Source organism: Balaenoptera musculus, chromosome 10 (genome assembly GCF_009873245.2).
Source record: "Balaenoptera musculus isolate JJ_BM4_2016_0621 chromosome 10, mBalMus1.pri.v3, whole genome shotgun sequence".
NCBI lineage: Eukaryota > Metazoa > Chordata > Mammalia > Artiodactyla > Balaenopteridae > Balaenoptera > Balaenoptera musculus.
The window spans coordinates 88,203,270-88,228,446 of NC_045794.1; the positions used below are offsets into that span (position 1 = coordinate 88,203,270).

Here is a 25,177-nt window from a genome sequence, read left to right on the forward strand (position 1 = left end):
AGACTCCAGCTTATGCTATGCTGATGCAATTGCTCAGAAGCCAAATCCTTCCTACATCCTTCCTCTCACTAAGGCACCTTTGATAGCAAGTGATACGACCAAAAGGCCCTGCTTGAGAAAAATCAGAGTAAAACCAAGGAAGTTAAGCTAGACTCCCTGCCCAGCCCCAGTTGATTCCAAAAGCTCCGTGCCAATGTTGTCTGCAAATCCAAACTGCAGAGAGTTGCCAGGGCCAAGGCGCAGAGCAATTACTCAAAAGAAACACATAAATAAAAAGACATTAAAGGACAATGGGAATCTAATAAGGAAGAAATATGTTGGCCAATGAATTCATCTCCGCTCATAAACAAGTTGGTTGGTAATTTAATCCGCCTTGGCTCTAAGGGGGGCAAAAACTACGATGGCGGAGGGGGTTATCCATGGGTAACAAGGAAACCTGCCAATCGATTTGCTGCCAGCTCTGAAAGCCTGCTTAGTTCCCTCCAAATTGGTCCTCCTGTGACCTCAACCCTCACCTTAGCAACCTTTCCTGGATGAAAGGAAGTGAAACCACACCTCGGATTGCAAAGGCACGAAGCGCTCTGGAGGAAACAGTCCTTGTTAGCAGCAGCCCAGGGCCACACCTTGCCTATCACAGGGTCAACCAGCAGCCCAGGGCCACACCTTGCCTATCGCAGGGTCAACCAGCAGCCCAGGGCCACACCTTGCCTATCGCAGGGTCAAGCATGGGCGGCTGCAGCAGGAACGCACTCACACCTGTGAGCGTCTGCAGTTTCCGACTGGGCACCAGATCCCCGTGCAGCGCTATACATGGAAATGTTTCTAAAATACAACCAGTCCATCTGTGACGCCACAAGACCTAGGAAGCTCTTATTATTCTTGATTTTGCTCTTTGCTGGTTAAATCAACTAGCAGGTCCCCGGATTTCTCCTTTGCAGACCTTTCCCCAGCTGTCATTAAATCAGTATTGGTGTCATTACCTGACCCTACACTAGTGGGGATCTTGTTCACTGCTTTCTCTACAGCGCTTAAAACCATGCCTGGTGCGTGGCAGGCCTGAGAAAACACTGAGTGTGGGCAGGGAGGCAGGTACATAGAGAGGGAAGGGGGAAGGAGGGAAGAAGGGCAGGGGAGCAGGGGTTGATGTTATTAGGTGGATGAGAGGTCAGACCAGGGAAGTGATAGTAGAATTGGAGCAAAAACGGAGGGACCACTCCAATCAAACAGCACCACCAAGACAGGCACGTCAAGAAGATGACTTAGGATTTCTTTGGCATCCTACTTAACGCGGGCAATCGAGGAATGGGGAAAGCAAACAGGAAACACAGGACGCCCTGCTGTAAACCCAGGGGCAGGTAGCACCCTCCCTAGAGTGTGGGTGGACCACGTGGCTGGAGACAAGGAGGCTGCACAGAGATGAATGAGCTTCCAGCTTCAAGGCCCCCTTTCACCAGGGTGCCAGGCCCCCCAGCTCCCCCAGGCCCTCACGACAGCCCCATTCAGGATGCAGCAAGAAATGCCTGCCTTTGCTTACGTCAAATGTAAAGACATGACTTGAAGGCTTTATTTTATCTGAGCAGGGCCTGCGATCCTGGGAGCTTGCTCTGGAGGACCGTGGAGGATGTGGGTGGCTCTTGGACCAACTCCTACATTCCTCCAGGAACTAAAGATGGGCCGAGTGGTGAAACTACCCCTTTGATTATACAGCAGGCTGAACTTGGCCTTGGGGAGGCCCTATTGTCAAATGACAATAGAAATAAATTCTTTCACCATCCAATGTCAGGGGAGGGTAGTGACATTCTGGGGGGTGAGAAAATAAGTGGACTTGTCAATCCCCCCAACCATGGAGCGAGAGGCCAACGGTCCCACGGTGTATTTGCCAGAGGGATGTTTCCAGCCCAGTGTGAAAAGGAAAGTGCCCACATTCTAATCACACCCCACTCGGCACTGAGGAAACTAAAAGGGCTCCATAAATGTTAATAGCCATGGTGGTTGTCCCTCCACAAAAGCTTCCCTCTTCCGACAATGAATCTTCTATTGAAAGTGTAAAAGAGGGCTCATTCTGCCCCCTATTTCAAAGGCATGGTGGGAGACAAATGCTAGAAATCACTTAGAACTGTGCAACTGTCAAGGCCAGAGGGAAGACATTCAGTTCAACTCCCAAGAGCGGGAGATGACTCACCCAAGGTCATATATCCAATGAATGGCCAACCACGAAAGCAATAAGGATAGAAATAATAGCGGCATTCACGACGCACTTAATATATGGTACAGACACTGTGATAAGTGCTTTACACACCACGGATCTTTACATCCTTATCATTCAAGCTTCAGCTCCACAGTCCCTTAGGGAGGCCTTCCCTGACCCCTCTACCTGATAAGGACACTCCTGGCCTTATACTCTCCCTATACCTTTCCCACACCATCTGAAATTATCCTGCTTCTTTGTTTGCTGCGTATTCAGCCTGAGGCCAAATCCAGTTCCCAGGATGTTTCCATAGGACCCAGATAGCTAAAAATGGTTGTCACATTTTTGAAGAGTTGTTTAAAAAGGAGAACGAGATCTGTAAATGCAGCTCTTGTAATGTAATGCAGTGCCTCCTTTGTGAAGTTGAAGGATAAACTGAGCCAGCACACGGTGAGGCAGCATGGCATGATGGTTAAGGACATGGCCTTGAGTCCTGGCTAAAACCACTCACCAGCTGTGTGACCTTGAGCAGGTTGCAAAACCTCTCTGTGCTCCAGTTTCCCCATCTGTCAAGCAGGAAAATATAGGACCTGCCTCACAGGTCCCTATGAGGATTAAATGGCTTAGAACATGACTGGCCCAGGATAAGGGCTTAATAAATGTCAGCCACATTTAACCCAGAGAGAATACCCCAAAAATAGGGCCTTCCTTCCTTTTCTCCAACCCGAGAACAAACTTGAATTCCTCCTGCTTCCTCGTGGGGTAGCAAGTGAAGGTCTAGGGAATGGAGACCACATTTGTTTCCAAAGTGCAAAAAGGGCAGGAGAATCTCTCTCCTGGGTCTTTAAATTGTACCCTCATCAGAATTGTCTGGAAGCTCAGAACAGCTGAGCCCACATGAGCATCCGTGGCTCCTGAGTCTGAGACCAGACAGGAGGACGAACAACTGGAACCCGAAAAGCAACCTCAGGACCATTTCCCCTTTCTCCTTCCAATAGTTGCCAGGTGAACAGGGGAATCAAATGTTCCCACTTAGAGACAAAAGTCTGACTCACGGTATCCACTTCAGCCTTTCTGGATTTTGACTGTTCATTGACTTAATCCTTTTGAGCGCCCACATGGTACCAAGCACAGTGCTGAGATACCATGATGCAACATGATTCTGCCCCAGCCCTCAAGGGGGGGGGGCGGTGGGGAACAAGGGGTCAAGGGCAATAAGCAAAAATCACACAATAATTACGTAATTACCCTCGTGGCCAAAGGCTACCAAAGAGATACACAGAGATGCCCGATATTATGGAGCAAACCTCCCCCCCAGTTTTCCTCAATCTTCACCCACATCTACAAAGAAAGACAGAGGTAAGGAAAGGGCCCAGCAGGAAGAGATTACCAAATGTCTGAAATCATACACCCTCCAAAAAAAAAGTCCAGTTTGTCCCTGCAGGAGTTGGAGACATTTCACTCTGCCTTCAAAATGACTGAAGCTGGGAACTCAGGTGTTTAAGCCCGACGCACAGCCCAGCCCCTTTCCTAAGTGTTCCCAAGTCTAGACATCACCGTGTGCCTTATAAATGAGGCCACCCTATCGTTTAATGATTAAACCTTATGGCTGTGGACCTGCAAATTCTGCCCTGCGGTGCCTGACTGTTTAAGAGGCAAACAGCCCAGCCAATGCTGATCCCTTGTTAAATATAACAGCCTTCTCTTCTGCAGTGGTCGTTTTTCCTTTTTTGAATAATCACCCAAAACTACCTGCTCTGCAGCCTGCTGGGCTTCCTTTTCCACAGTGGCCGTTGCGAATGTTAAGAGCTCGGGGATCTAGGCAGGGCTATGGGGAGCAGAGCAGTATGATGAAAGCTCAGGCTTTTGCTGGCTGGATGACCTCAGGCAAACCTGAACCTCACAGGTCTCAGTTTCCTCATCTGTAAAATGGGGTCAGCAAGTCCTACCTATTGGGGCTGTTGTAAGGAGGAGAAGTAAGTACAGTGCCTGGCCCTCAGGTGTTCACTGAACGGCAGTGACTATAACGAGGCCTGTCAGAACGACACAGCGATACAGGGTCTTGGGCCACACTTAAAGGGGTGACAAGCCCACAGCGCATCATCACACAGGCCTCTCCCCTCCCCATTCCTCCCACACACATCCTCCCCGTCCCCACATTTGTAGTGAGGCAAGAACAGGTTAAAATTAATATCCAGCCTGCACGCCTGCACAGAGCAGGGCAGCCAGCCATCTTCCTGGGCTGCTTTGGGGAGTGGAGAAAATTCCAGGCACACTGTGTGTACTTGAGGCTCCAACCAAAAGAATCACTACCCTCTTCCCTCCACAGCCACCTCCCATGATGCTCATTGACTGACATCTGTCAGCCTAAAGAGAGGGTTCCAGAACAGTGCCTCTCAAAGGGGTCCTGGGTATCTGGTCAAAATGAAGATTCTGAATCCAAAGGTCTAAAGTGGGGCCTGGGATTCTGGATTTCTAGCAAACTCCCAGGTGATGCACCAGTGATGTCAGCCCAGGGACCACACTTTGAGTAACAAGATCTTAGTGCTTTGTCTTTGGCCTAACATATCAACATTTTTAAAGCAGCGGCGATATTCTTAATAATAACAGTAACTAATATTTATTATGTGTTAACCAGGTGCCAGTGGACTTTATCTCATTTAGTCCTAACTACAACCCCATTGTACAGCGGCACCAACGCACCGAGGAGATAAACGTTGCCCAAAGTCACGCTGCCTGTTAAAGAGATGGAGCGAGGACTTGAACCCAGGCAGGCTGAGCCCAGAGGCTGCTGATTCTGGAGGCTGTGGATAAAGTTGGGACGGACAGCAAACATGGCAGGTGACAGAAACTCTCAAAGGATCCCAAACAGTCTCCAAAGCCCAGTGTGATGGGCCCCCTCCAAGCAGATGAAGTTTTTTACAGGGTCCCATGTGAGGTCCTGGGAGGTCAGGAGCTGGGGACTGAGCAGCAGGGAAGAAACAGGGCCATAAACACTGCATTAGCATCACTTAGTGAGAACAAGTTTGAGTTCTAATCCCGGCAACAGGAGCTGGCAGCTTCCCTGCCATTCACAGGTGTGATCTCACACCCGGCCACGTTCCACCGCTCCACGGGAGCTGCAAGGCACTGAGTCAGAGGCAGCTCAGGGGACCTTTTCTTACCAAGGGGCCCAGAGGCCACTTGCAGTGGAAATGAATGGTTAGCCAAGTCAAGTTGGAGGCCAGCGTAGGGCGTTCCTGCTCTGGCCCGGTTGACGGTCAGAGTTCAAGGCAAGGCACAGCTCCACATGGGCCCCACGGGTCCAAAGCTCCCCAGGATCACCAGACGGCTTTCACTTAGAAAGGCTGTGCCCGGCCATCACCACGGTGACACCAGCCAGGAGGCCACCTTGCAGCCAAAGCCCCTAATTCATTAAATGACCCCCAGCTCTTTGTGAGGAGTCTGGCCAACTCAGGACAACACTCCAGCAAGTTGCCAAGATGCACCAGCCCCATGGGAATCCAAGGCAGCTCCACCGCGGGGCCCGTGGGCCTCTTCCTCTCCGGCCTGTTGATCCATGTCGATGCGTGAACGTTTCTTCAGACAGAAGCAGGTTGGAAGCCAAGAGTTGTATCAGCAGGCTCTGAGGAGAGGTATCCTGATGCCACGGAGCACAGCGTACAGAAGAAAGACCTTTTTCGTCAAAGAACAGCATCCTACCATTCGCCACCACCAGCCTTTTAACCTTGTAAGAGGTTCTGAACATGTAATCCTGTGTAAATCAGCTCTCAATCCTCGATTTCCCAAAACTCCCCATAAGAGATGGTGTTTCCTCAGATGACCCTGATTTTTTTTTTCTCCTGCCGTGAAGAATGTGTTCTATCTCCAGAATTGAAACAGCAAAGCAGATTTTTATTTGACGGGGCCAGGGCCCACTCAGGAGGTCCTCAGAAGGGCCTGGGATGTTTTTATCTACAGATACAGTCACCCCTTGTTCTGGACCTGCCCCCTTCAAGGGCTGAGCGAAGAATGTCATTATTGCATGTGTCGATGCCACAAGGGAAGTGGAATTAATGACTAAGAAACTGCAGGCAGATCTACACTCCCTGTATGGCGCTGAGGTTTGTAAACAGGAGACAGTGGCCAGGGCCGACCGGGCAGGAACCGATGGAAAGTTAGCGCCAGCAGCAACGATAGAGCAAGCGACAAGCCCACCCCGAGCACGCAGTTAGATTCCAGGAGACAGCACTTTGCCAAAGGCTGGTTGGCGTACCACCTGCATCAGATCCTCCGTCTGGGGAGGAAAGGGGGACGCTGACTGCCATAATGCAGATTCCAGGGCCCACCCCAGACCTATTGAATTCGAGGATGAGGACAAGCTGGGATGGGCACTTTTTACAAGCTTCCCCGGTGATTCTGCTGCACCCTGAAGTTTGACCTTAAACAACAGTCAATGTGGCCGGGATGGCACTCCTTCCGTAACTTAAATACTATGCAGTCATATTAAATGCTAGATGATAAAGGAAAATTCATGAACTGCCCATCTATAAAGAGGGGAATTTAAAACAAGCTACTTCCTTGAAGGGACTCAGTGACCTGCATTAATTTGCCCCTGGGAAAGGGAAGGTTTGTTCCCAGAGGACCTCTGGCTCATCCTAGCCCGAGGCAGGCCTGTGGAAGCCCGGAGGCCACAGAAGCTGGCTGCTCGCGGGTTACTTCATGCTCTGCAGGCCACCTGGAGCTCCCACGCCTGGTCAAAGTGAATGTGTCCAGAGGAGGAGAGAAGAAGTGAGCTCTGGAGCGCCCCCATCCTAACTGCTCTGTGAGAGAGGGTCTAGCCGGGGCTGTGAGGAGCCCCCTCTTACGGGGATCCGCTGGAAATCTCTAAGAAACGATCCCAAGGCCCCCTGCAGGAAATGGTCTCCAGTAGCACAAGAGATGCTACACAGGCAACACCAGCGTCACAAAAATACTGAAAACGCAAGTCTTGTTCAGCTGGGACTCGAGTGGCCAAGCAGGGGTTTATTTTTGGACTCTTCGCATTCCTGAAAGCCAAATGCAACACCAACTCAGAAATCTAAAGTTCAACGGCTCTTCTTCCAGGTTTCAATAGTTCTGGGGAGAGGACAGACCAGACCAGAGGGCTGAGGTTACTTCTAAGTTGGACAGCCTCAAGTAGTAGCATCTGATCACCCTGACACTGTTTACACCACAGCTTGAATAAGCTTAGGATTGTGCAACTTTGATTTATCAAGCTCCAAGCCCAGCAGAGCCCCAGCCAGAACTGCTAAGAAAGCCAGCCTCAGCCCCTTGGCCCTGTCATCAGTCACAGGAACTTGGCCCAGGTGCCCCCTGCACAGGGAGGTACTCGGACAAACATGTCACAGCCTCAGTTTCCTCATCTGCAAATAAGGTGACAAGAGCACCGACCCCACGAGGTTGCTGTGGGGATCGTATCAGATTGTGTACATGATGAAGGGCGAGAAGGCATAACCAGCAACATTATCACCGGCAGATGTTAGAGCTACAAGGGCCCCAGAATGTTCTATGCCAGCCCCCTCGTTTTACAGATGAGGAAACCGAGTCCCAGGGAGATTAAAGTACAGGCCCAAGTTCACGAAGCTAACAGCAGCACAGGAACGGCAATAAGGGTCCTGATTCCCACTCCACTCCTGGATACATCATACCCTGGGTGGGGATTCCTAACCAAATTCCAAACCACAGCTAGCAGCAGGACTGAAACTGCCACCAAAAAAAAAAGGGTTTAAATTCACATCTACATGTGAGGCAGGGCCCAGCACAGCAAAGTCCCCAGAACTGCTGCATTATTAATAAACTGAGAGGGGGGCGTGGGGCAGAGGTGACGGCCACTCCTAAGCGTGCTGGCAATATAGGACCCGTTTCACAGCACGATGTGTGATTTCATTTTCATCTGACGCCAGGGGGCTGTCCTCACACAGACCTGCTGGGGACACTTTTCAGTCCAATTCAGTCCGAACCTTGTTCCAATATCTAAAGCCTGATTTGATATCACCATGAGTAGGCATACCTGGGTGGTTCTTATCCCATTATTTCTTAATTCACTGAAAACATTGCTTTTAAATATTAACTTCAGGCGGCCACTGAATCACTGACCTTGGGAACCAATGAAAAAGGGACACAAAAGACCAAAGAAACATTAGCTTTCCAAAGGGAAAGGAAATTAGCCAACTGAGTTTAGCTGAGCCAGGTGAGCAGAACAAAGAAAAAAAAAAAAGTTTTTAATTTCTTAAGATGGTAGGATACATATAACACACACACACAAATTAAAGGGCATGGCTTTAAATTTTAAATTTTAACCATGGGTGATTTTAAAGATAAGTGAAAGAGAAGAGTCCTCAGAGGTTATTGTTATCCTGACAGAATCCCTCTTAGGTGGAAAACGGGCGTATAGCAATTAGAGCGCAAAGAACAGCAGTTCAGAGAGGGAAGAGATATGGGGACATATGTATATGTATAACTGATTCACTTTGTTATAAAGCAGAAACTGACACACCATTGTAAAGCAATTATACTCTAATAAAGATGTTAAAAAAAAAAAAATAGATCAGACAGGGAAGGAATAAGAGCCCGGGATGCAGTCTGTCCCCGCCCCACCCCCCCCCCCAGAGGCCTCATTCATCATCTCCTCACAAGCAGCAGCTTCTTTTCCTTCCAGGGGAAGCGCTCAGCTCTCAGTGTCCATTATCCCTGCTCCACAGCCCCTCCCCCGCCCCGCTGGACCCCCCCTCCCCCTCCACTCCCCCCCATCCTCCCCCCGGCCCCCCCCCCCCACCCGGCACAATCCACTTGGATGCTTGTCAGCCCGCTAATTACCGCCCCACCAACCTGCTGCCAGGGATGTTGTCACAGAAGCACCACCGGCTACAAAGGCACAGCCCCCACCCAGCTCTGCCAGCCCAACCCCCAAGGCGCATGCTCAGTCCCAGGTGGGCATTTTCTGCCACCCCATCAGGCCGGTTGCCTCCATGGGCCTCACCCACACCCATCACTCAATGCCTACCCTCAGGGAGATTGGGGCAGGGGTCTGTGGTCATTACAGGGACTTAAGGAGCAGCCTGGGTGTGTCCATGCCCCTGGACATTTGTGCTTGTCATTTCCTCTGCCCGGATCCCCCCACACCCTACTGTCTGCAACTAACTTCTCCAGCTGACCCCCTCCTCCGCACCCACCCCCTGCAATGAGCCCCCGAAACGCACATATAGGTCCCCTTTCATAACCTTGCTCACCATTACTTATAGGCTTCATTCACACAGAGACCATTTCTGTTTTATTCATTGCAACATCTCCAGTGCCTAGCAGGTAACTGGTGTTCTGTATATGCCAAAGAGCTGTTGCTGAGATGGCCCCCAAGTATTAAGAAGGACCTTTATAAAACCATACAACAATAATAGGGCATCTGATTCCACCCAGCCTAGCCCCCAGCCCCCTGCCACTGAGTCTTCTTTGACCTTGCTAAACTCTCAAGTGTTGAATCCCTGCTTGTCCCAAAATCATTGAGCCTGAACTTGCTCATCTTTAAAATGGAGCAATAATAGTGCCCACTCCAGAAGGGCTGGGAGAGAATTCACGACAATAGCTAGTGGTAATCATGATAATTACCAGTTATCAAGCCCTTACTGTGTGCCAGGCACTGGGCACCATCCTGTTAAACCTCTCAACAGCTCATTCATGAAATTCTTACTAAAACATTATTTCTGCTTTCTCAGTGAATTTAAACTGAGTCTGAGGAAGGTGAAGTAACTTGCCCTAGGGCACACAACTAATGAACAGGAGAGCTGGGTCTCGCTAAACCCAAAGACCACACTCTGAAGCTCGGTACCAACACTGACAAAGCAAGTAGCACAGTACCTGGCATTTAGTGGGTGTCTATAAAAAAAGCTGAATCGGAGTCTCTGGAGATGCAGGCGCCACTGAAGCCACACTGCACAGCCTTGTCCCCACCCTAAGTCTTTTCTTATTCAAATCACTCCCATCCTCAAAAGCACATCCACTGGTGTTCCTTGCTGCTCTCTGCGGGGCCAGGCAACACAGCTGAACAAAAGGCAGAATCAGACCAGAGGGTCTGGGAAGCGCATCTCTAAAATGATGCAACAGTGAGTCAAATCTCCAGCAAGCAATCCTGGGAAATCTGCTCTAGATAAGGTACTGATCAAGGTCCTGCAGATCATGGACCTACCCTTCAAGCTGCTTACAATCCCATGGAGAGGGCAATGGACAGGCTCTCCCTGCCCTGCACCCATTCATCCTTCTACTAGTAGGAGCGCCCTGACATTGTTGCACTGGGGACCACCCCTACCCCACTGTTAAAGAGACTGCCAGTCAAGATACTTCACCCTCCCCATGCCAATGGGTAGACACATGACCTACAGTTTGGTCAAGGAGATGTTCTTCCTAGGACTCTGAGACCCTTCCCAGCAAAGTGTTCTTTTGTGAGATCACAGGCAGAAACTGATGTAGAAGTCCTTCCATGCCTCATTCCCCCATTTCCACCCCCAAGTCTCCCTCATGCTCGTAAGAGCAGAATTGAGTCTCACTTTGCCCAGAGTATGAATTTTCCCATCCCTGACAAGAGCCAGGAGAGAATCTCCCCTGTCCTCTTTGCTCACTCATGTCATGTGCCTTACACTCCAACATCCCCTCCATAAGATGGGCCTCTGACTACTTCACTTGACTGGTACTAGTTGAAACACCATCTTCAGGACCCATCCAGATTAATTCTTACAATAATTTCCTCTCTCACCCCAATAAAGACATAGTAAATTATTGTGGAATTTGGCCTTTTTTTCTGGCTGACTGGGGGTTCAGTCAGGTTGTTTTGACCGATCTTGCAAGAAAGGTACAGGAAGTCCAACGATATTCCCTGCCAAATAATGTTCTACCCTATAAAATATTACCAGTTGTTATAAACTGAATTGTCTTCCCCTCCCCCCAGCAAATTCAAATGTTGAAGCCCTAACTCCCAATGTGACTATTTGGAGGCAGGGCCTTTAAGGAGATGACTAAGGTTGAATGAGGTCATAAGGGTGGGGTCCTGATCCAACAGGACTGAAGTCCTTGGAGGGAGAGGAAGAGACCCCAGGAGCACGTGCTCACTGAGGAAAAGCCATGTGAGGCCACAGGGAGAAGGCAGCCATTTGCAAGCCAGGAAGAGAGGTCTCACCAGAAACCAACCCTGCCAGCACCTTGATCTTAGACTTCCAGCCTCCAGAACTGTGAGAAAACTAATTTCTGTCATTTAAGCCACGTAGGCCATGGTATTGTTACAGCAGCCCAAGCAGACTAATATGCCAGTCGTTGTCTGTACTACCTAAATCACAGTCAACACATAATCTAACAAGAGGGAGAGTCATTCACGGTCAATACCAGGAATAGGAAGCAGAGACGGCAGGATAGGAACCCTCATGCATCCCTGCGTCCCCAACAACTAGGGAAGAGTCTGGTCCCATAACAGACATTCAATAAACACGTGTTGAGTTGAACTGAATCAAACATGCTGAATCTCATCAGTCATAATTTTTATAAGAATGCTCACCCATCCACCCACTACCACCAACCTGGGCCAAAATCTACAAGTTGCTGATGTCAGATTCCCAATTCCACTCTGGTCCACGTTGATTCTATACTTGCGGGTGAGACCGCAAACCCGTGTATGCAATACCAAGGTGTGTAAATGACCCCCCCCCCGGTGTATACAGTGCCATCTCACTTTATTTTACTCTCCCTACCACCCATGAGACAAGCTATTTATTTTGCAGGAGAAAGAAACTGATCCTGCAGAAAGGAACTCTCCGAGTCCCCACAGGTCATAACGGCAACACCCCAAGTTCCAACCCAGGTACTTGGATTCTGTGGCCAATACTACTTCCACTGGGCCACACCTGTTTCCAAGTGTCGTGAAATCCATGCAACCACAGGGTAAAGGAGAAACACCCCAAGTCCTGGCACCGTGATGCTTCTTTTCTCCATTGTTTAAACCCTGGGGAAAACTAGCTCAGATATCAGACTATTCAAATGTCGTGGGCGATCTGGCTGGGGAGCTAATCAGAGCAATTTGAGTGCACGGCTAAACGAGGACACCCCTTCCTGGACCAAGCCTTGCCTTTATGGCAACACTTCATAAGAACCATTCCCTTACAACACAACTGTCAAATCCAGCAACCGCAGGCCAGAAACATCCCAGCTGAACCCCGCCAAGCTGCTTTCTGATGTACTGTACACACAAATACCAATATTCCCCAGATGTTCTCCATGTAAAACATTTGGTTTGAGACACAGCCCTCCTTTCCCAAAAACTCTTACATTTGTTTAATGGACTCATACAGTTCAGCTAAAATATCCTGGAGCAGACATCTGAAGCCAGCCAGGCTCTGATGCAAGCATCCCATCTGCAGAAAAGAAGAACAAGTAAATAAGACGGTCCTCCCCCAGATTTATGCTCCCTGCATCTTTAAGCAGGTCATAAAATGTAAGCTATGTACGGATAATAATGCAAGTTGCTTTCAAGTGTGTTTCTGAGTCCATCTCGGTATTAATCTAAGACTGATGTTCAAAAGGACAGAGGGTCTGGCTGGCAGGCTGAAGAGGAGGCCACATTCTGTTTCTTACTCCCTCAGAAAAGAAGTTAAAAAATCTGTCACTTGAGCAACCTAGATGATTGAGGTGAAGGTAGGTTTTCTCTTGGTTTTAGTTTTCCAAATATAGCAATAGCTCCTTTATTCCAAAGTCACTTGTCCCTCTGGAACACAGGGAAGATGTGGCAAAATGGGACATGCACCCACCCAATGGGACCTTGAATCAAGAGACTCAGCTCAGTCACATACTAACTGAGTGAGCCTGGCCAGCCCAACTCTCCCCAAAATGGCTCATTCTTTTACAAGAGAAAACGGAATCTCATTAGATTCATTGTCAGGGCCCATTCAGCTCTGAAGACTGTACGAGAAAGGAAACGAACTCTTAGAAAAGCCACCCCAAGAAATGGCATAGAATCCATCCACTGAGCCCCTGAAGATGGTCACCCAATGTTTTCCTGCTAACACAATTCTAACAAGCTTGTCATGGCAAAGCTGTCGGGAAGTGGAAATACGGAACTAGAAAGCCACTGGAGACAGCCTCCCTGGTGGAATCAAGACAGGACGACTGGCTTTTACCTTTCATCTTTAACTTTTCTGTGTCTTGTGAGTTTTCAGTATTGAGCGTGCATTATTTTTGCTAGAGGGAAAAGAAAAATGTTATCATTTGAAAAGGGTCACAAAAAGGCATGGAAGCTGATGAAGGAGTAGATAGACAAGCTATAAATAGCAGACATGAGAACTCCAAAATACAGTACTGAGAACCATTTAGAAGTTCCCAAAAAGACTTCGAGAAAAGGTTTAACTACCTTCAAGGTACCTTGTTTTAAGAAAGCAAGAAAGTGTGCATCCAACTGAGAAAGATTTCCATAAGAAATGGCTACAATTTTTTAAAAGATTGGCTTGTAAATAAGCGAGCTTCAATTACCTGGAAAACTATATTTAGAGCTCTCTCTTATAACCCTTTAGTATTTCCACTTACCCAATGCATCAGAGTAACAAGAATTCTCCACTTTCTTGACTGGGCTCATGTCACGTTGAACCCTAGGGGCCGCTGGGCTGCTCGCTCCTTCTCCTACCCTCCTCTGTTTTACCAGCCAACTCCCCACCGCCGTCCCAGCCAAGCCAACTGCCCCAATATGGCAGCCTCTAGTCCATGGAGCACCTCATCCTCCCAAAACGCCAGCAAATCATGGTATAATTGTAACTTCCTCCATTTGAGGATAAAGATCCCCAGATTTCAGACGTGTTTATTCTCATCACTGCCAAGAAAAGGCAAAATGCAATGAGACAACATACAAAAAATGCCCAATACTGTCCAACATACAGTACATACTGCAAGGCCCCTTTTTAAATTATTATTATTAACAAATAGGCCACATGCAGAAATGTGTGTAAGTAAGAACCCTGCAGTGAGACCTTCAAAATACGAGGTTGAGAGGATGGTGTCAGAGGGCAAAGTGAGACAGGGCTTGGGAGAAAAGGAACAGCTGTAGCCTCTTTTGAAAGAGGACATTTCGGGTCACCCCAGTAAAAGAAGTCCCTCCAAATGTACTTCTGTAGCCCCCAGGGAATCGATTTTGCAGGATGGAATTATTTCCCTGAAATAAACAGACACACAAAAGTCACTACAACTGGAGCCTAACAAGAAAACAAGCCAGCTGCTAATTTACAGGCAGCCTCTGATGCAACAGAGCAAAAGGTCCCCGGCTCAGGTCCAGTGGGATGGCTCTGGACACACCAGCCCTCCCTGGAGGAAGCACGCTGGGAGCCACATAGGGGAGGGGCCTCACCTTGTTGTGGGCAAGGTCCCAGGTGGACCAGGCATGGATGGGACACCTTCAGGAGTGCAGACCCTTGGGCCTCTGTCATCAGCAAGCTCCATCATGGTCTCAGCTCCAGCCGTGCACTTAGGCGTCTGTTTCAAGATGGTGCTGCCCGGGCCCCATCCGCAGAGAGCTGCTAAAAGGTCCCTAGGTGATCCTAATGCTCTGCCGGGACTGGGAACAAGCGGTGTAGCCAGAAGAGCCCACAGGGGGGTCAGACAGACCTGAGTTTTTAACTCTGGTGCTACCTTGCTTACTTGAGCAAATCAGTTACCCTTTCTGAGCATCAACTTTTTTCACTGCAAAGTGGGAATAATGGTCCCTTCATGACAGAGCTGCTGTGACATAAGATGATGCACGTAAACGGCCTCATGGAGGGTGATTATTCTACAAATGTTCTCTCCTCTCCCTTCGCTCCCCTTCTTTCAAGGTTCTCCCAAGTGGGTCAGGAGTTCTGGGCGTCTCCCAACTCTAAGGGGCTTCCTGCCTTGCTAGGTGGGGAAAAAAAGGACGGGAGGGAGGCACATCTTTCCTTATGTTGGATCCCCTCCATCACACATACAAAATACACACACTCAGAACCCCTACTGGTGAAGTAGGCATATTATTCTACAGCAAAACTATGCAAAGAATGGAGAGTCACAAGCAGCAAAATGAGGGAACACCTAGCTTGTAAGATTTGCTTTGCTTTTCCTGTGGAGAGGAAGACCTAACCTGGGTGTGGCACTTTCTCGGGAAGTCCCTGCCTCTGCCTGTGTCTCTCCTGTTAGCTGCAAGCCTCTTACACCTGGCAGCACAGGGTTGAGGCATAGTAGGCCCAAGGGAATGTCTGAATGAATTATGCTCTTTGAGGCCAGGGATGGGCATTTGTAGATCAACAGAGCTCCTAAGGCCCACACGTGTTAATCCCCTAAATAGGCATTTCGTAAATATACCTGACTCTGATTCTGAGCACCTGGCAGAAAAGGATATAAAGGCACATTCGGCATTTGGGGGGCAGCAGCTCAAGGTCCAGTGACTGACAGCAGCAGCCCTGCAGCACTTCCACGTTGGCATTCCCCTTCAAGTAGTGCAAATGTGGGCCAGCGACTTAATTTTCTGTGCCTCAGTTTATCCACTGTAAAATGGGGATGACAGTGCTGTGCCTCTCTTAGGGTTACCATGAGGATGAATTAGGTCAGTGATTCAACGTGCTTAGACTACCGCCTGGCACGATTCCTGCTATGCAATTGTTTGCTATTATTATTACTCCATGGGAAAATAACAGGCAAAGAGACCTCAAACTACGGCTCCAATATAAAGGCGTGGGGTCTTAGGGCCCTCCAGTTATCACAAAAGAAGGTGTGGACTGAAGAAAGTGGGGTGGTATATCCTCAGATGAATACAACGAGCTTTCCATTACTGTGTTTCCCAAGGACAGACCATGGACCAACCCCATCACCTTCCCTTGTGTTATCTGGTTAAAATGTTGAAGATTCCCAGGTCTCCCTAAGTCCCACCCCAGCCCTGCTGGACCAGGCTCTCTGGGGTGGGTGCCAAAGATGGTGCATTTTAACTGGCACACCCAGGAGACTCCCATGTCCCCACAAATCTAAGAGCCCTTAGACTGGCTAAGCTCCTTAACTAGAGGGTCATGTCCATTTGCCCACCATCATAGCCTGAGAGGCTTGCACATAGTACGTGCTCAACGAATATCAGATGAATCCATTCAAGAGTTACAACTCAGTAAGTAGTCAGTCAGTTGTTTTGAAGGTGGCAGGCACATGCAAAGCAATGCTAAATCAGACAGACAACTTCATTCATTTATTCTAAATATCTTCACCGTGCTTACTATATACCAGGCACTGTTCTAGACACTGGAGATGCAGAGAAGATGATGAATGAGGTTGCTTAGAGATAATTAAAGATGGTGACAAGTGCTGTGAACGGAGCTAATAAAGCAAGGAAACGGGTGGCGCGTGTCCCTGCTGTCATTAAACTCGGCCTCTAGGGCAGCGCCACCCTTTAGAACTTTCTATGCTGATGGAAATGATCTTTCCTGCATTGTCCAGTGGCTGCCACTAGCCCCACAGGGTTATCCAGCACTTAACATGTGGCTAGTATGCCCAAGGAACTTAAGTTTTTAATTTTATTTCACTGCAATTAATGTTAACTTTAATAGGCACGTGTGTCCGCATGAGACAACACAAGTCTAGGGGGCGGAAAGAGATTAGTAGACTGGAAATTATAACACAAGGCACTCAGTGCTATGAGGGTGAGGAAGGCGGGTAGAGCACCATGTGTTATCAAATGCCTCTCACCCAATTACCAGATGCCCTAACGTTCCCTGGCTCTGGGAATTGAAAGAACAAGGTCAGGTACAAGGCATTGTACTTGGGCTGGAATTTTTATAGGCCATGATCAGTTGGAAGTGGTATGCAGCCCGGCCAAGCCCCAGAGACTGTGGTTCAAGAACACACCACCATCCACAAAGCCTGCCCACAGCTGCCAGAGAGATCTCTCTCTTCCCCGCCGTTCCGCTGATGGTCATTTTGTCCTTGGCTACAACGTCCCACTGGGCCCTGCATGGATTTTACGAGATTTCTTCGCTTCAAGCATAAGTACGGATACAAGCCTCCTAAATTCCACCGGAAAATTGGTGGCTAATCCAAACATTTCATAAAATTAGAACTCATTGTGGGGCTGAAAGGAATTCAGACTGTGCCGCCACCAGAGAAATGCAAAATATTTGTTATAATTTTTTCCTTCGTGAGCTGTTTCAAGCAGCAAGTGCTTTTTCAGCTTGAAGTTAAAGGAGGCACTGGGGCGGTGGGGGGAAGGAATGGGAGAGTTTTTGTTTTTGTTTTGTTTTCTCTGTGGTTTGCAAAAAGCATCACCAGATGATGAAAAATCGAGGAATCCTGCCTGACTCCCTAATCCCTCGGCTAGCAGAGATAATAAACTTTCCCCGTCTCGGCTGCATCTTGCCTTTATAAAAGATGGTGTTTTTCTTGGAAAATGGTACTTTTGCTCCTTAATTTTCTTCTTAGGCTTTAGCCCCAGAATTTTTTCTATGCTGAGATTTCATCAGCAAGAGAGAGACTGCAATCATTCATCCAGGCATGCATGCAGGCAGGTCACCAATACTGATTTGCCAGGCACCATGCTAGGCACTTGAGATAACACCAGTAAACAAAACTGGTGAAAATCCATGCCCTGGAAGAGCCTGCCTTCCAGTGAAGGAGGACAAACAAGGGAAGAGTTGGTGACTGCCACTTTGAAGCAATTTCGGGACAAGACCTGAAGACTCACTAAATGCAGAAACTGGATGGGGCTGGAAAGTAAGCTCCAAATCAGTCCCAGAGCTCTCATCTCACAGAGAAATTAGTTGAAGCCACAGAAGGGACGTAATTCGCCCAAGGTCACACAGCTCAAGTTGTGGCGATGGTGGGACTGGCCCCCAAGCCTCCTGACAACATCCCCAGACTCGTAACACTCCATAGCCATTCCACAAACACGAAGTGCCTTCTTCTTGTGCACCAGGCACAGAACCAGGCACAGGGGGGACATAAACGAGTGAGACACGGAATAATTGGCTTCATGGAACCAAGTTCCTCCAATTGCTATTTTCACAAGCCTGGACACAACTTCTCTGAGCGGTAAGTCTGGGTTCAGTGGGAGTCCACCCCGCAGCGTGTGGGTGAAGGACCCAAGCAGGAAGCTGCAGAAGTCTCCAAGGATCCACGTCCATGAGAGGCCATGGAGTCCAGTGATTACAACCTTGACCCTGAAGTCAGACAGCCCAGCCCTAGATCCCAGCTCTGTGACTTTGGGCAAGTCTTGTGACCTCTCTAAGCCTCTCCTTCCTGGTCTACAAAATGAATGTACTAATAATACAGGCTCAAAGGAGAGGCAGCACGTAAAGTAGTTAGAATAGTGCCTGGCTCACACGCGCCACTCAATAAATGTTTCCTGCTATTACAACCATTAGGGAAAGGATCCTCCTTCCGCTCTGGACCTCCCTACATATTCAAGAAGGTGGATACGACTCAGTGGACAGTTCCACTTCATTCCTCCCCTCTCCAGGATTTCTGCCACGAGCTGCCTGCACACCCACTCACACACTGGTTCCTTCCGCGAGCATTCCATTTGATTCTGCCTGGGAAACAGATATCAATTAACCACAAGGAAGATGCAAAGCGGGGTTCTCCCTGGAGCAGGTGCATCACTGCCCTGCCTTTCCACCCAAATACATTCACGTGCTGGGCTCTGAGCTCACCAGATCACCCCGAGTATCAGCGTCTTCCCTCCCACAGCTTCTGCTAGTTGGAGAAATAATTCACTTTCTAATCTACCAAGAGCTAGACAAGGTAGTAGCGTTACATCAAGGACCACTGAGAGCTTCTCAAAGTTTGCTGTCTCCTCTTCTAATTGATACTGAGAAAGTCATGGCTGCATAATGAATGTACTTGATGTAAAGGGATGAAATTCTAAGAGACTAAAGCACACCAAGAAAAAAAAATACGATAGGGAATCAGTGTCCTTAAATGGACCAGCAAGGAGGGGTAAGCGTGGACCACAGAGGCTGGGGATCCAGAAATGACAAGGGGTAGCTGCTCGTTCTAGAACCAAGAGGTGGCTGAGCTCCTTCGGGGCAGAGGCTGTTCCCTGTTGCTGTTGCCCAGCCCCACCCCGCCACCCCCCTGGTGCCCACACAGGGCCTGGCACAGCGGTGGAGCTCAGCAAATATTTGAATAAATGTGTTTCAACGTGCAACCTTAGAGAGGCAGAAGGAAAAATGACAGCTATTTCTCCTCCTCCTTGGAAGCCGTCTAGGGTCGTAGCCGAGAGCTCAGACGGACGTGAGTTTCATTCCTGCCATCATCCCCAGGTCACAAATAGTGTGTCCCTGGGGCCTCAGTTCCCTCTGCAGGAAAATGGGGGTTGTGAGAGCATCTCTCTCATTGGGACGGGGGGCGTCTAAGAACGACCCGGAACTCAGTGAGATGATGCAGACAACACACCCACCCCAAGGCCGGGTGAGTACAAAGTGCTCCGCAGAGGTGAGCCTGATAGAGCGATTCCATCTTTAAGGATGAAAGACTAGTGAACAGACTGGTCAATTCTTCCTTTTAAGTGAGGATGCCAAAAACATGCCTTCCACTGGGGAGAGGGCCCCCTGCTTAGTCTTCTCCTCCTCCCCGGAGTCTCGCCTCCATCCAGCTGTCCCCAGGTTGAAGGAGCTCCCTGGATGCTGAACGCCCCCCCTCGCTGCTAAAAGCACTGGGAGACCCAAATGCACGATGGACAGCAGAGGCAGCCGCAGGCCTCCAGCCTCACTGGGACCAAAAGCAAAGTCCCCTAAACTCGAAGTAGCTAAGGAATGAGTGAAGATCCCTCCAAGCAACCCAGCAGAATATATGAGTTTGCCTTCCTCTGAATCCCAAATAATAACAGCTAATTTTTACTGAGAACTGGCTGCATGTCAGGCACAGTTCTCGGCACTGTCTCTGACAACCCAGGAGGCAGGTTCTATTATCATCCCACTTTATAGATGAGACAACTGATTAGGTTCTTTGAAAATGAGAATGGTCTAACTCACATAGAGCCTAGGCCAGAACTCACTTCATAGACATGCTTAAAAAGCAATGTCTGCCTTGAGCTGAATGGAAATGCAGACTCTCCCTACGCGTGACAAAGCCTGCACCTAACAATCTGAAAAAGGTTTTGGGAGCTGAAGATACTTCCCCTTCCCGCAACAAGACCTCCTGCCAAAAACAAGGCAGTAGGAAATGAAGTCTACATTTCACCAGCTGCATTCAGCGAATCCCAGGATTCTCTTCCTATGCGCTGGCAGGGACCTTGGAGAGTCTTTTGTCTTGGCCCCTCGATTTACAGGTGAAGAAAGGGGCTTCAACACCTGGGCACCTACTCTGTGATAACCTGTGCCCAGGCTGCCCAAGGTACAAAGACAGCTGAGACCCCATCCTGCCTTTCCCAAGAGGGCTCCTTCCAAGGATAACACTCTCTGTGGCCCACACACTTTTCTAAGAACTTGACGTACAACTCATTTATCCTCACAACCACTCCCATTTCACAGATGGAGAAACTGAGTCAAGCTGGCCATCTCAAAGTTACACAGGAGGTTGGAGCAGGGTCTCAAACCCAGGCGCCTGGCTCCAGAGACAGGCTCAGAACCACCCCACACTCCCTTTTGGATTCCTGGATTGGATCGTCCACTTCCCTTCCACCTTCCTGTGAGTGTCACTGGCAGCTGGGGTGAATCATACATGAACTGAGCCCAACTCACAATGAAATGACAACAGCCAGCAAGGATTCCTTCCAACCTGCACCCATCAGCTGCTTTCGTGGCTTTCGAGCCACGTGAACTACAAGGAGCATGACACCAGCGAGAGGGAACTGGGGACTTAAGGAAACACTGACAAAGAAGCAGCTCCCTTTTTTTAAACTCCCTTTGGCCACAGAGTTGCAAGTTGCGCCCTGAGCCATCTGGACACCGCCCTTCCCCTCCCCTTCCAGGGAAGGAGGGAACCTACCGCAGCAGCCTCTTAGCACCCTCCCACTGGAAATCTCCAGCTGCCTCTCAATACCTCTAATGAAAGTAAGCGAAGTGGCATTCTTCTCTCGAGTTTAAAAGGCAAATCACGATGGTGTTTTTTCCAGACATACATTAAACTCCGCACTCCAGCCGGTTTACAATTCCTTAAGTACTTGATTTACAGCCCAGGGAGAAAATGTTTTGAAAATCTTGCAAATGCATTTTGTGTCTCCAGCTTGCCTACTCTGCAGAGCTGATCACCGGGGATTCTCAGATGGGGGGCGGGTGACTCCCGGAAGTGTGGGAGTGACCCAAGGAGGCCACAGAGCTCCAAAGAACCGCGGGGAGCAGCCGCCAGGGGTGGGAACCCGCTTCCCTCCTCCTCCCTCCAGCCGTTCAGAGCCTCAGTGGAGACGCACCTGGCCGCGCTGGGCCCTCCACCGCGGTCCACTTGGTGGTAAGGAGAGGGGTGACCCAGAGCAGGAGGATGGGGGCCCAAGGGGCCTTCCCCCCCTTCTCAGGACTGCTGATGCACTCTCGATGCAGCTGTTCGTTCGTGCATTCATTCATCCATTCATTCATTCTTACTGAACACCTACTGTATGCCTGGCACCCAGCTACAGGCCAGGATGCCGTGGTCAGACAGTGACCCTGCCTCCCTTCTAATGGGGGAGGGAGGGGAGGCTGTATACAGACAAAGCATCAAACCCACAAGCTCTGAAGGAAACCGACACAGGGCCAAGACAGGAGGACAAGGGAGTGGGAGTTTGGACAGCCAGTCAGGACCTGAAGGATGTGGCAGATTCAGAGTTTAAGTCCCCAGCAACCCATGGGAGGGTTTAAAGCAGGGACAGCCATGACCTGGTATAAGAAGGCCACCAGGTGCTCGATGCTAGTACTTCTCAACAAGGTAGTAATACTAGCTCTGGTTTTCAAGATACTATGCACAGGATCTGCGTTGGAAGCTTCCAAATCCTACTTCTCATGGCAATCCCACTTGGTCGGATATTGGTCGCCGCATTTTCAAGATGAGAAAACAAAAGCTCAGAGGAAACGTGCGGCTTGCCCAGGATCCTCCAGCTGCCGAGCCACAGGGGGACATGGGAACCCAAGCCTGCCTGATTGTACAGCCTTGATTTCTTTCTCCTCATTTATATACTCCCTTGCATCATTCTCAGACTATTCCAGATGCGTTCATCACACGCCCTAACTAAGTTCTCGGGACCTCGATGGTAGGTCATATTCTGCTCTGAAACTTCCCACTATCCTGGGCACTTTAGGAAGCCCTCATGAAATACACCCGGTTTACTGCCAGATTGAAAGGAAAAGGGGTACCAACCCCAGCGGAGGATGTGTCTTCACCACGAGGAATCTTCAGCCCGGCCCCGGTTTAACATGCAGTTAACAGCTTACCGGAGAGCCTCGCCGTGAAGTCAACATCTGGCTGCTTCTGGACCACTTCCAGGGAATTTTATCAATACAGCCAGACTCCACTCACGGTGGGTCATCTGGCCCAGCCCCTCCTGTGCCGGGGCCTGGGATCTTCTCATTCCTGCGCTGTACAGTGGCGTCTGGGCCAGCAGAATGATAAATGCATTCTGCTTTAAAGCAGATACTTCACAAATCATAACTTACAGATGCTCCAGGACTTTCATGTGGGAAAGACAAATGAGACTTAGGCTGTCTGACTCCGGAGCCACTGAGGACAGGAAGCCACAGCCAGGAAGCCTCTCTCCCCCTAACAAGCGCATGAGCAAATGTAACAGAAAGAGAATTTGTGCAGGGAAGGGTCTGCCTGGCTTTGCAGACTCTGCTACGTAACCCGCCATTCATTTCCAGCCATTGTCTTTCCTTGCCCACAAATCGGAAAGCTCCTTGAGGTCAGGGGTGGTGACCTCCAGCCTCCACACCTCCTAAAACAGTCCCTCGCTCAATGTATTCCCTTCTGCGCCATCCTACAAGCCTTTGCGCAGGACCTACTATGTGCCCGGCACACTGCTAGGCACAGAAAGTAGGTCCAAGACGGTTAGAAGGGGCTTCCCAGCAGACTAGACACCTCAACTCAATTCTTATCTCCTGCGGCTTCCCAGGAGGAAGTGAGATCAGACGTCCTGGAGTGGGGTGGGTGCATTTCTGTCTGCGGGCCGGGAAGTGAACCAGCTGACCTCCCGAGGCCCCCTAGGGATTCCAGAACCTGAGGCTGCTGAAGGCACAAAGAACAAAGTGTGTGCCCAGGAGGAGAGCTCCCTGACCTGCTTCATTAAAACAGACCCATGGCCCAACAAGCAGAGGTCTCGCTCCCCCAGCACCGGGCTGATCCTTATCTTCTCATAGCTCAACTCCTGCAAAAACCTCCAGGCTGGCTCCCTGCTCCAAGCCGGCACACCAGACCCATGGGCTCGGAGCCCCGCTGCGATCAGAGCCCAGCTCAGCCCACCTAGAGGAAGGGAGCTGGCCAAGGTCTCTGCATTCACGCTGCCTGGGTCCAGACCCTGGCTCTGCTGCTGCGTGTGACCCTGGCAATTAGCGAACCTCTCTGTGACTCCGTCTCTTCATCTGGGAAATGAGACGATTGCAGGATTGTCACGAGAATTAAATTAGTTAAATGTACCTGGCACGTTACAAGCACTCAAGAAGAATTAGCCGCTATTATTATCATTACTATTATTAAATGTTATTATTATTCCCCCCATCCCATATCACCAACCTTGCCTCCCACTATGTCCCAGCATACACCCTGCATTCCAAGAGATCTGGCCCGCTCACCCTGGAATCTGCCCTCTGCCCGAAAGCTTCCATATTTCAGTCTTCGGAAACCCAAATCAAGGGTCATCTTCAACAGCCCTTGCCCTCCCTAATCCTACAGTATGCCCTCTCTCTATACCCTTCCTGAACAACAAGAAACCCCCCCAGGAGAAGAATCTCCCCATGGCTAATCTTCTGGCACATGATTGAAACACCGCACCCAAATCCAGAGGTCACCTGCTGTGCATCAAAAAGAAGGTTTTCCATTTCACCAGCAGCAATGGGTCTCAAAATAGATAAACTTGTCTGACACTGCCTAGCTGTTTGATCCTGGGCAAGTTAACCTCCCCAAGCATTGTTTTCCCCACTGGTTAAATGGGTCTAACAAGAGTGCGCACCTCTTAGGATCGTGGTGACGATCAAACAATAGAAGATGTCTGTAAAGCACTTAGCACAGCGTGACACACCACAAACTCTCAAAAATATCCGCTGGTAGTGATAACAGCGGCGGCAGCAGCAATACAGGAGGGGGTGCTCCCGTCTAGTATGGAACTCAATTTAATGAACTGATCTTCAATGAGCTACACTCCAACTTGAAAATCTCCAGAAGTAATCAATTCCTGTAGAGAAGAGGTACCCATGGCCTAGCAACTGCTCACTCTGTCTCTTCCACCAGACTGTAAGTTCCTCGGGTCTTATCCATGTGTATGTCCTAGAATTTAACATGGTGAGAAGCATATGGCAGATGGTAATAAATCTTTGTTAAACTGAGCAGAATTAGTTCAATAGTTGTAAGTACATTTCCTCTTTGCTACTAGATTATAAGCTCTTTAAGAGTGAGGCTTGTGTCTTGCTCCAGTAAAGATTTATTAAATGAGTGATGGAAAAATACCAAACCAAGAATCAGGTTTCTTAGACCCAGCCCATCACTCACCAGCTGTGCAACCTCAGAAAAGTCACTTAACAACTCTGTACCTTATTCTTCCCACCTCAAGGATGAGAAGTTTGGACCACGTGTCTGCCAAAGTCCCTTACTCCCTGAAACGGGGTTTGGGCCTTAGCTGCAACATGGCACCTCAGACACCATGCGTACGACAGCAATGCACCCCTGGCTCAGCAGGTCAGCTTACTAATTGGCACCCCTGATCTGCCATTTTCCAGCACCAGGCTATCAATAACTTTGGGTCAGTGCTTAAAACACCCATTTTTAGTCAAATCAGTTCCTTTGCTGGGCAAGGATGCCCCATCACCCACGCACCATGGCAAACTGGGGGCACGATTTGCCCGC

General features: G+C 49.3%; 1 protein-coding gene across 3 annotated transcripts in view; it reads right to left on the minus strand.

The window, feature by feature from the left end:
- The window catches only part of NUAK1 (NUAK family kinase 1), a 68,434-nt gene that overhangs the window by 39,000 nt on the left and 4,257 nt on the right, over positions 1-25,177 (minus strand). The window contains exons 2-3 of one of the 3 annotated variants that reach the window (XM_036866169.1): positions 13,360-13,420; positions 12,512-12,597 (exon numbers count right to left, since the gene is read on the minus strand). The exons of the other annotated variants lie outside the window; for them this stretch is intronic. The gene's annotated coding sequence lies outside the window, so the exon portion shown is untranslated. The remainder of the gene's footprint in view (positions 1-12,511; positions 12,598-13,359; positions 13,421-25,177) is intronic. 3 annotated transcript variants of the gene reach the window in all.